The 11,561-nt window shown below is 47.1% G+C and overlaps 1 long non-coding RNA gene across 1 annotated transcript; it reads left to right on the top strand.

Annotated features, from left to right (window-relative positions):
- Nucleotides 1-426: 426 nt before the first annotated feature.
- Nucleotides 427-2,596, top strand: LOC141930342 (uncharacterized). The gene is made up of 2 exons (XR_012625276.1): nucleotides 427-625; nucleotides 2,231-2,596. It is a non-coding gene; the product is annotated as an uncharacterized LOC141930342 (long non-coding RNA).
- Nucleotides 2,597-11,561: the final 8,965 nt, after the last annotated feature.

Here is an 11,561-nt window from a genome sequence, read left to right as displayed (position 1 = left end):
ATGGGCTCCGGAGCCGTTTTGTGGAGCACACAGAGCACCATCATTCTGTGAGGGGGAGGAGGTGGTGGAGAGCAAGTCCTCCACACTGTGACCAAGTCCCAAGGGATGAGGCAGCTCCAGGGCCCTCCAACCACAGCTCCCAGTTGGCTCCTGCACCCAGGACTCGTTCGGCGCAAACCCCACAAAGGGAGAGAGTGCGGAGCAGATCCCCGCTGCACAGCTGTGATCTTCGCAGGTGGTTCGTGGAGGACATGGAGCACCACTACTCTGTGAGGAGCAGGAGGAGGAGAACTATTCCTCCAAGTTGTGACTGTGCTCCCAGAGGTGACGCAGCTCCGGGGCCCTCCAGTGGCAGCTCGCAGTTGGCTCCCACACCCAGGGCTGCTCGGGAGAAAACCCCGCCAAGGGGGAGAGCACGGAGAAGATCCCCACGACAGGGCTATGGGCTCCGGAGCCGGTTCATGGAAACCACAGACTGTGACCTCTCAGCTGGGAGAAGGAGGAGGCAGACGGTTTCCTCAGAGTTCCAGGTCAGACAACAATTCTGTGCAGTGCAGTGGTGACAGGGGTAGACTGTGCCCCTGCATGAGAGCAGAGCGTGTCAACCTTGTGTTGATTACTACAGGTAATGTGTCAGTTGCATGGTAATCCCATGTTGGTCACGTGTCAGTCCCGTGTCATTCACATGTTGATTCCCCATTGATTGGGTCTCAATCCCGTGTGGGTCCCCTGTTAATCCCATGTTGCTCATGTGTTATTTGTGAGTCAACCCTCTGTTGATTTCCCATTGGTCCTGTCTCAATCCTATGTCAATCCCATGTTCACTCCCTGTTCATCCCATGTTGTTGTGTGTTGCTCACGTGTCAATCCCATGCCCACATGTCAACTCTATGTTGAGTCCCCATTGATTTTGCCTTAATCCCGTGTCAACCCCATGTTGGCTGCGTGTTCATTGCATGTTGGTCATGTGTCATCCTGTGTCATTCACATGTCAACCACCTCTTCATTGCCCATTGCCGTTGCCTTAATCCCATGTAAATCCCATGTCAGCTCTAAACCAATCCCCGTGGATCTTCCCTGAATCACATGTTAATTTCGTGCCAGTTGCATGTTGCTCATGTGCTCATCCTGTGTCATTCACATGCCAACAACGTTGATGCCCCACGGATCCCGTGTCAACCCCATGTCACTTGCGTGTCGTTCCCATGTCGATCCCCCGTGGACCCCATCTCCATCATATATTGGTCACGTTTTAATCCCATGTCAGCACCGTGTCGATCCCATGTTGATCCATGTCCATCCCATGCCCATCCTGTGTCCATCATGTGTCCATCTCACGTTGACCCATGTCCACATGTTGATGCATGTCCATCCTGTGTTCATCTCATGTTGACCCTGTGTCAATCTGTCCATCCGATGTCCATCTGCTGTTCTGTGTCCATCTCATGTTAACCCATGTCCATCCCACGTCCATCCCATGTTGACCTGTCTCCATGCTAAGTTCATCCCCTGTTGGTACTGTGTCCATCCTGTGTCCATCCCACATTGACCTGTGTCCATCCCGTGTCATTAGCACGTGCCTCCCCCCCTCCCCAAGGGGACCCCAGTGTCCAGGACCCTCCTCCTCCCCACCCCATTAACCATGGGCATTAATTACCCCCCACCCCTTTAATCACCCCTCATTAAAGACCACACATAATGACTCGGGCACAACGAATGACCATGGCAATGAACTATTCATGGGCATGTGGCAACAGGCAAATAATTGGCCTCAACACCCTGTGCGTGAGGAAGTAATTAATCAGGGTGACTTATGGCTAATCAGCCTGCTTATGTTAAATAAGGGGTGGGGCTATGGGGGCGTGGCCTGGTGTGGTGTCCCCCTCCCACACCCCCAGCACTGGTAATCAATGAATTAAAGAGTTAATGAAGTGTTGTGGTGTGACTGGAGGGGGGGAGGGGTGGGGAACCCAGGCATGGCCCCTGCCCCCCCCCATGGCCTCAAGGACTATTTATAGCCCCGCCCCTCACCCCACGGGGCCCTTCTGGGGGGGGAAGGGGAGGAGCTGCCCTGCCTGGATGGGGGAGGGGCTAGGGGGGGCAGATGTGGGGCTGTTTAAAAAACACCCTACCATTACAACCGTCCTAAGGTCAAACAGTGCCACTTTGTGGATGTAACTAAACGCTCCTGATATATTTGTAATTCTAAAAACCATTGACATCTTTCCAGGTTAGCAAGCGTTTTCCACGGATAATCAGCACAGAGTCATGCAAATGAGCGGTGCTTTAGAAAAGAACTGAGACTAGACAGTGAGAGGGCCGCAGAAGAGAGTGCTACAGGGTAACCAGAAGAACAGCCAAGGAAGCACTAAGGGACCAACAGAATATTCAACAGAAGAGAATTAAAAGGCGTTTGGCAAGAAAATAAAAAATTGGAATGAAGATTTGGTTTTAGCCACACTCTTACTAGTGTAAAGATAAATAAATATTCAGAAAGTAAAACACGAAAAAATACATCTGTTCTGCTGACAGCTCTTATTTTAAAAACCGGCTCTAACAAAAGAACTAAATAAAAACATCCTGAGTTTTATTTCTCACATTTCCAGGTATCTTTCTACCTTCCATTTCAGTAATAAGGGCACCTGACTCTTCTCACCTAACTTCCAATATCTGCATGACAGGTTTCAATTTGTCTGTTTTCCTCTCAACTACACCACAGTTATCACTCTTACCATAGGTACCTCTAAAAACTAATTATGTGTCAGGTAGACTCTGCTCACCTTGGAATGTGTTTGAAATGCCGGTCAGGTGAGTTTCTCTCCGGGCATGCTCCCTGCAGGATACCAGAGGGAGGATGGAAGTGAGAGCTAATTTGGAGAAAATAGTTTCAAATACTAGAATTTAACATCAAATTTTCCTGTCAGAGTGTCTGGAGGGTACCAGAGCCGAGACTGCAGAAAGAAGGACTATTGGCTAGAGAGTTCAGAAACACAGAGTCCCAGTCCAGTAAAGTATTTAAGCATTGAAATGTGCCATCCGTCTCTACCTGATCTCAATTCTTTATAGTGATCTCATTCTTCCACTGTAAATTTAAATCTGAGAAGGGAACTTTGACCTGTGCACATAGCTGTCACCAAAATATTATAGGAGGCCTCAGAAGTTGTGTTTGCTCTTTGCTTTCCAGTACCTGAAGGTAAACATTTAATTGTATGGTACACTGATTTCTTCCAAACTGGTAACAGGAACGCTTGCTTTGCAGAAGAGCTTGCTTTAGATTCCTGTAGCAAGTGGGGAACTGTTGAACAGACACATTGTTTCTTGCACCAATCTTACTAGTTTCACTGTCCATACGCCCTGTCTCAGACATCTTGCTACTTTTCCACAGCTCAGCCTTGCAGCTGTCCCTTGTTTTTCCCTGCCACCTCAGCACAGCCTGGCAGTTTCTGATCTTTCTCCCAAGGCCTGTTTCTCATCGAGGCCTTGCTGCTTCCCCGGGCCTGCGCAGAGCTGACAGGCCGATGCTGACTCATCGAGGCCTTGCTGCTTCCCCGGGCCTGCGCAGAGCTGACGGGCCGATGCTGACTTGCCTCTCTCCCACATCCACTCAGAAGCAGAAACACAGCACACACACCTGCTGTCCAGTCACGAGACAGAGCAGAACATGCCTCCAGAGCCTGCAGAGCCTGACTGAGGGATGCTGACCATGCTGACTTTAACCAGAGCTGTAACTGCAGCCCTCATGAGTTACCTGCACACTGCACGCTGCGTCAGTGGCCAAGCACAAGTCAGAATCCAGAAATCCTGAAGGCTGGTCCTAAATCAGGCCGAGACACCAGGCCTCTCTTTCAACCCAAGAACCTAGGGACATTCTCCATTTATAACCTGATGTTACTATCTGAAACGCTGGGGACCAAGCCTGGGGCCCCTTTGCAATGAAGAAATGGAGAAAGCCATCAGTTAAATCCATCATCGGAACAGCAGCTGGGAGTTACCGCTCTATGCCAAAAGCACTCGGACAGAAAGCACAAGCTGACACACGGAAAGACAATCACGGTGTGTAGGACAAGGGCATTTCTGTGTGAAGGAGCGATCTTTGTAACCTCGTTACTCACACTGACACAGCACCTCTAAATTGCAGTAAGTGAGCTATGGGGAAAAAAGCCTTGATCACAAGTCTCTCAGACAGGAAACCAAAGGCTTGGAATCTCTCTCTATGTACAGGGTAGGTAAGAGGATGACATGGTTGGTTTCATTTGTGGTTTTTTTCCCACCTCTTTACCTTAACAAGGAATTTTTTCTGCCATCTTTAGCCTGTGTTTGTCCGACTATTCTTCAGTAACTTAGCAACAACTAGTAAGCTTTTTCTTTATTTCTCTTTTTTTTTTTTCCTTTTTTTTGGTTTTTTTTTTTTTTTTGGTTAAACTCTAGAATAATAACCACCACCTAAAGTGAGTTAACAGGACATGGCGTAGTATTATTGCACTGCAGAAGAAAGCCTTCATTTTATTTGGTCAAAGTGAACACGTTTTAAACTTGATTTTCTATGGGTAAAACTCGGGTCTTCCAAAGCACACATGCCACAGACGGCAGTTCAATGAAGGAAGAAAAAAGTAGTTTTAGCAGGACAAGGACTAAATCTCTGAGACAACCCTAGGGAGGGTCACTGGGAAATTGGCCAGGCATCGTGCAAGACAGCAAGATTCAAAGTTGTTCTTCGTTGCTGCATACAACTCTCTCCCCACACTCCCATTTTCCCCACCATTGCTCCCTGCACCTGTCTTCTGGGACATGGCAATGTGCCACTGCATTACCCTGCGGAGGTGTCACTGGAACTCTCTTCACAATTCCTAACAGCATGGGATTTTGTGGGATGGCAGGCTGCAGTGAGAATCTAGATGGTATACCGAAATGGCAACAAGACCTCTGGAATTGTTAAGCTATCACTTGGCATCCAGGTGAATTGTTCTATATTGCTTTGGCCAACGTGGAGGGATGACCTGTGTGCCAAAGGGGGGTGGAGGAGGAGCACAGGGAGCAAGTCTCAGACACAGAACTTGCTGTCTTCACTCCTCTGTCACAAGAGAAGCAATCCCTACAGCCCATGGACTCAGGGGTACCGGCACCCACACCGCAGGAGACGGAGGAGGTGTTCACTGAAGCTCTGAGCTGCACACAAGAACCACATCGACTCCCCTCCTCCCACACACCGTTCCTTCCAGCAGACATTAACTTTTCTTCTCCATTAAAGCACCGTTGTCTCTACTGCATATTTAACTCGCACACTTTTCTGAGGGGAATTCCGCTGTAAATACATACAGTAAGTGTACAAAAATGGAATTTGAGGAGCGCTGTTAACTGATCTGAAAATTTTCGCTCTAGCTTTATTAACAGGAGGACACAAAATTTTCTTCCGTACTACCTATGCAACGAGTAAAAGGTGAGAGGATTTTTTTTTTCCTAGCTGTAGGCAGTAGAAGAATTTCTGCTAGAAATACAAATTTACTAGTACAAGTAAGTGATTAAATCGCTCCCCTACGTTCCCAGGAAAGGAGCAGCGTGCACAGCTGTTGTATAGTGCTGTCCTTCTGGTACCCGCCACAGGGCTGTGAGTGGGCACGGCAGCACAGGGTGCTGCAAGGGACAAAGTGACAAGAAATCCACTTCAGTGCTCAGCTTTAACTTGTGCTCTACCATAGCGTGCTCTGCCAGGAGCACACTGGGAGTCGCAGGTCATCCATAACAAGTCATTTTCTTCTGCACAGGTCAGTATGATCTCCCAGGGGAAACAGTGAAGTATTTACCGATACTTTTATAAAAAGGCAACAGCAGACATTCTTTATCAGGCAGGAAGCAAAGGGGTCTTTAAAACTGTTTAATTACATGTTTCAGGTAACCACAGACAATACAGTAGATTTCCCACCACTGCGTATTTACATGCTTTTCTCTGGGCTTCAGCTGTTTGTTAAAAGTGTCTTTCAGTCAACATCCTGGCTCAGTCACTTTTGCTGCAAAGAAGGCTGCTGGAACGGAACTAGTGCAGGGAACATCCTTCCATCAAGGTGTGATTTTCTGTGGGTTTTCTTTCTCCTTTAAGAAACACTTCCTAGTAGTTCAAGATATTTTGGGAGAATCCTGGCTTCTAAGAGGACCTGAGGAACGCATGGAAACTAAGCAGTGTTGAAGTCCTAGAAATACTTAAATCCATACCAGTGTGGATGTTGTAGAACTGACATTCTCTTTTTCACTGGCACTGCCACTGACGCCTGGTTTCTGTTGGGACAGTTTTACATCAATTTTGTGTTGTTCTGTTGTCACTAGCCTTTGGGCCTCCTTCTCCATTTTCTTTCAGTTGTTGTGCTGCTGCTCTTTTTTTCTCTTTCTGCTATCTTCTCTTGTCTCTGTCTGAAGACAACATGAATTGCTAAAAAAACAGGAGTCCAAGCATAGTCACACTTTGAGTTCCTGTCAGTAAATAGGTTATTTTAACCAATAAAAACACAACCTCAGCCCGCAGTAGTTAGGCTCAGAACAGTTATTCTTTTATTGTGCTGAAATTCTTTTCTGAGATTGAGCTAGTCTTCGGCAGTAAAATTTGTCCAAATATTTTACAATCTAAAAGCCACTCCATTCTCAGAGATTCAGATTAAGTGAATCAGTGACAGTGCAGGACAGTTCTAAGGCCTAGAGCTACTTAGAAAAATCTGTCTAATGCTTTGAGTAACAAGATTATCCGTTTTTTCCAATTCAGAGCAAAACTATTTGACTTTTCTAGAATATTGACTTGTGCCCCCCCCTTTCCCTCAGCAGAGGCATCAGTAGCTATCCTCTTTGTCATGCAGGTACTACAAACGTTTTCCACATGATCAGATGAGATGATAACTTCTCATATTCCCTTTCACGTGTTCAGGATCTGCGTTGCACACACACACTCCACCACTGCCCCCCTTCGCTCTCATGTCTCTGCGCTGGAGGCTAAGGACCAAGCAGCTTTTAGGCACAGCAAGAGACTCAGCAGAGCGGATCAGCAACAGCCTCCCAGGCTTCCGACTGCAGAGCGCCTGCTCCAACCATTTCTAGAAACTTAGAAATTCTCAGAATTTTATAAAAAAATCATTTAACCCACTTCTTCATTTTATTTTATCACCATCTGTCAAATACTGTGAAATAGCAAATAACCTTGCAAATCTAAGACACCCTCAAGGTGACCATGAACACAGTTTATCTGGGACGCTCCAAACCGGGTCCTGAACTGCTGTCTGAAAAGTTAAGCTGAATCTCCCACATTTGATTTCTCCAATTACAATCCAACTTTACCGAGATCTCCAAAATTGGAAAAAATCAGTAGCACTGATCATAGAGTCATAGAGTGGTTTGGGTTGGAAGGGACCGTAAAGATCATCTCTTTCCAACCCCCCTGCATGGGCAGGGACACCTTCCACTAGACCAGGTTGCTCAAATGTACTACAGGAGCTAGAGATAAGGAGGATGTGCTTGGAACATATGCCCTGCTTTTCTCAGTTTGAATCAGAGCCTTCAACATTCATTTTGCATATGAAGTTAGTCTTGTAGGAAACCTTTGGAGCAATCACTGAGAGACAGATCACGGAAAGCTGTCCAACATGCAAACATCATGCTGACAGACTCAGCTTCGCTTTTTCCGCCAACTGCAGTAAAAACTCCACACTCCTGTGGACAAGCACCTCTCCTTCCCCCAAATTAGAGCTTCACAAGCTTCACAGTCACGTCACAGCTTCTGATGCTGACTTCCAAAAGTCAGGCTGGACTCAGCAACAGCCTTACTCCAGAACAGCACTACTCAAAGCTTGCTGCTGTCCTGGAAGAGGACACTTCAGAGACTTCTGGTGTCCCTCACTAGGTGTTACCAGCCTTCCTGCTGTCCCAGGGCTGCAGTAGTCGAATGCCCTTAGGGATCACCGGTCACGGTTGGGTGTAATCACCCTCACCCAGGCACTGCTGACAGCGTAGCACATGCTCGCAAACTCTACTGCCACCCACCAGGGACTGACTGCCTGTAGGGTAAGGCAGGTTGTCTTCCACTCAGGTAAGTTCCTATAAAGTCAGATAGTAGCATGGAACAAGGCATGAAATACTTTTATTTCAGTGCTTCCAATCTCTGTCTTTTCTTCCCTGAGAGGGACTAACCTCACCAAGCAAGAATATATGTCTGGATGCTACTAGATGGGATACAGAGAACCATTTTCCTCACCCAAGTAGGAAGTGATTTCAAAAAAAACGGAAAAGAAAAGGTGTGCTAGTAAGATGTTCGCATCCTCTCCTATTACGCCTCAAATGCAGCACGTATCTTCATCTTTCAGTCATCAAGAAGAAGAATACGTGCACATCAAGCCTCAACGGTTTTTGAGTAATTCACCCATATCAAAGGGAAGACCTCTACGAGGTATATTGAAGACTCACTGAGAATTTCTAGGAGTGTTGGGAAACCTGACCTAGTATGCTTGATTACTGTTCAACAGCTGCCCGTTTCAGAACTTAATGCACTCCTTCAACTTCCAACTCTTCATACAGATCCCTGATGATCTCAGAGTCTACTTTTCCCTTCTTATTCTTGGTCCCCAATTCAGGGATGTGCTTTACTTTTTGAATCCTGGTATCCAGCTCCTCATTAAGAAGAATGGCATTGTCCTGAGCATTGTTTTTATTATAGTTATGAGGCTAATTTTTCTAAAAAGAAGCGTAACTTTTTCTGTATGATCTTCAAGAGACTATGCACATTGGCAAGTGTATAAAGAAAAGCGAGCTCCCTGGGGCCACTGCCACTGCCTAATTCTCTTACTCTTCCATTATTTACTGATTTGTGCTTCTGGAAATACTAACTTTGATACTAGAGCAAACCTTAGGCAATTCATACTTTTGGGGGGGAAAGATGCACACATTTTCCCATTGTGACACTAATGGGTGTAACTTTACCTCTGCCAGCTGGAAGAGTACCCACTTCCCACTGGGCTTTACTGGCTCAGGACTTGACGACTGGGAAGTATTTGATGAGATCTAGATTTTAAATGAACAGAGGAGAAAATAGTTCGGTGGCACACCGGAAGACAGAGAGGAAGGGAGAGAAGAATGAAAAAATGGTTAGTTAATTCAGTTACTTGTAGATCCTTCTGGCAGAAGGCCCTACTATGGATAAGCAATCCCATCCAAGAAACACTTTACAGGCATTTAGAAGTCAGCAGGCTACAAACAAATACAGAATTTCTTCCTTAGATTACACTCATGGCTTCTCTTCTACATTTCTATTGTCCACAGCTAATATTCCATCGTGCCGTGTGTTCTGCATGTGTTTTATGTGACTAAGCGAACAAGACAAACCTGTTGCTTATAAACAGGAACTGTGGTGGTCAAGGTTAAATAAAGTTCTCCCAGAAAGCCTGGGCAATATTTCCCATTTGGTTAGATGTAGAAGAGGACCATTTGTCCTCAAAGGCACTGCTTGTTTCACTTTAGGTAGAAAAAAGAAACAAGACCTTACGTTTGGAGATCAAATCTAGCTCTCTAAATAGATGTTGGGGTGTTGGTGCCAGCACCAGCGCTGAGTAAATAACTACCACCACCCTTCAGGGAAGTGGTTTTGGAGCCACATTTTTCCAGATGTACAGCGTGTGTACAGCGAATGGAAGACTCAAAACATGGCTGCAGGTGCCTGGGGATTGATCAGCGTCACCTGGGAGGGGAAAAGGAGGAAAAGGTGACCATGGGGACTTGTTATCAGTTGATCTGGGTCTCTGTTGCCCTGCACACCCCCTGAGCCAAATGCCATTTCTGGACAGTCATTCTGCATCTCCCTCTGTCTCCTTTTGGTCAGGGCTGTCACCCGGCACTATGGGGACAGACAGACTTCTGGGGATCCTGGGCAGAATGATGACGGCACTAAGTCGTAGTTACAATTAAAGCTGTATTTTGTTAACATAATTTTATGATCAGCATAGCACAAGATTTCTACAAGCAGCATCAGTGTAGCACATTTTATTAGTGTAGCACTGAATTTTATAGCACAGCTTAGCTTATGGTTCCTAATCACCTGGACCCTCTGCAGATTGGGTCACATCTTGGCTTGCCGTAGCTGTACCAGCTTGGGCTGGAGGCCACAGGGGACCTGGAGTGGATGGGGAGGAACAGCAGGGGACAGGCTGGAGGCAGTAGGAGAGCGGAAGAGTTTTCCTGGGTGAATATGTTCAGCATCTGCTGTCCTTACCCCATTGCTGGGCAAGGCATGACTGCTGTCTTTCCACTGTGCACCTTGCCAGCAGCCCTGCTGCAGCCAGCAAAGAGGGTCATCAAAGAGGGAGAAGACAGTCAGGCAGCCCCGAGGCTCCTACACATCCTCAGGCACTGATGATCTTCTTCCTGTGGGCACACTGAGATCAAGAGTGGCAGCCGAAAACCAGGCCAAAGAGGCAGAAAAGAGGTCTGTTGAAAGAGGTCTAAAAAGCTGCCCCTTCCTGCTGCCCTGATGTGCTCACTCCTCTGGGCTCGGTCCCCACGGCATCGGAGGCCTGGAGGGGCTGGAGCAAAATGTTGGGGCGCTGCAAAGGAGCAGGAAGGCAGATCCTCTCCTCGGCTGCACGGTCATCCCTGTGGTTAGCAAAGTCGTTGGGTTCCAGCGGTGCCAGTGAACAGTTCATGGTGCCTGGCAGGAGCATCACAGACTAGTTGGGTCTCCTTCTGTGCTCTGAACTTGCAGAGAGCTACAGAGGTGACAAAACTTCTTGGTCAAGAAGATCCTCCTCAGGTGACAGGATGTGTGTTTGAAATCCACCCAGAGAGTATATGTTCTTGAAGAAGAAAGACAATCCCAAAGCATCAAGCTTTGGATCGCTGCAGCAGCTTTTGCAGTAAACAAAGACAGCCCTTCTTTTTTTCTTTATCTCAGTTAAAGCATTGTTAGATACCACAGGGATGGGCAATGGAACAAGTCTGAAGATAGCTTTGCCACTTGGTGTTTCCACTGCCAATAATGCCTAATGTGGGCAGACATAGTCTGCACAGGTCTGCCAGAGCTTCCTAGAGCCTGGAAGCCCTGGCAGCTGGTCCTGGTCAGGCTTCTTGATGCCTTTACTAATAACAGCAGTGAAATTGATATATATTATTTTTTAAATTTTTTTTTTTTTTTTTTTCCCCAGGCATCTTCAGAGGAATAATACTAAAAGGTCAAATAAGAAAAAACTCTGTCCAGGTGGTCTCATGGACAAGATGCCTTCCGTAAAAGGAGCCTCTTGGGGCACAGGAATTCTTCAGCCGCATTCACCCAACTGCGCCCGCCTGCCGTGGTGTTTTGTGAAGGGTGGCGAAAGCCACGCTGCATAAGCCCAAAAGCTGTAGCTGAAGTGTGTGCGTGAGGAGCAGGCAGCAGCAGCACACGCTGCTTGACAGTCAGCTGCCAGGATCCTCTGCATCCCGGGTGGCATCAGGCACTGCCAGCTCCTGGGCCCTGACCCTGCCATGAGCTCAACAGGGAGGGAACTTTGCACCTCTGAATGTCAGATGGCAGCTGGAGGAGCGGTGCTAGAGGGGGCCTGGAA

The sequence above is a fragment of the Strix aluco genome, chromosome 15 (genome assembly GCF_031877795.1).
Source record: "Strix aluco isolate bStrAlu1 chromosome 15, bStrAlu1.hap1, whole genome shotgun sequence".
Classification (NCBI taxonomy): domain Eukaryota; kingdom Metazoa; phylum Chordata; class Aves; order Strigiformes; family Strigidae; genus Strix; species Strix aluco.
This window is presented reverse-complemented; position numbering and strand designations above follow the sequence as displayed.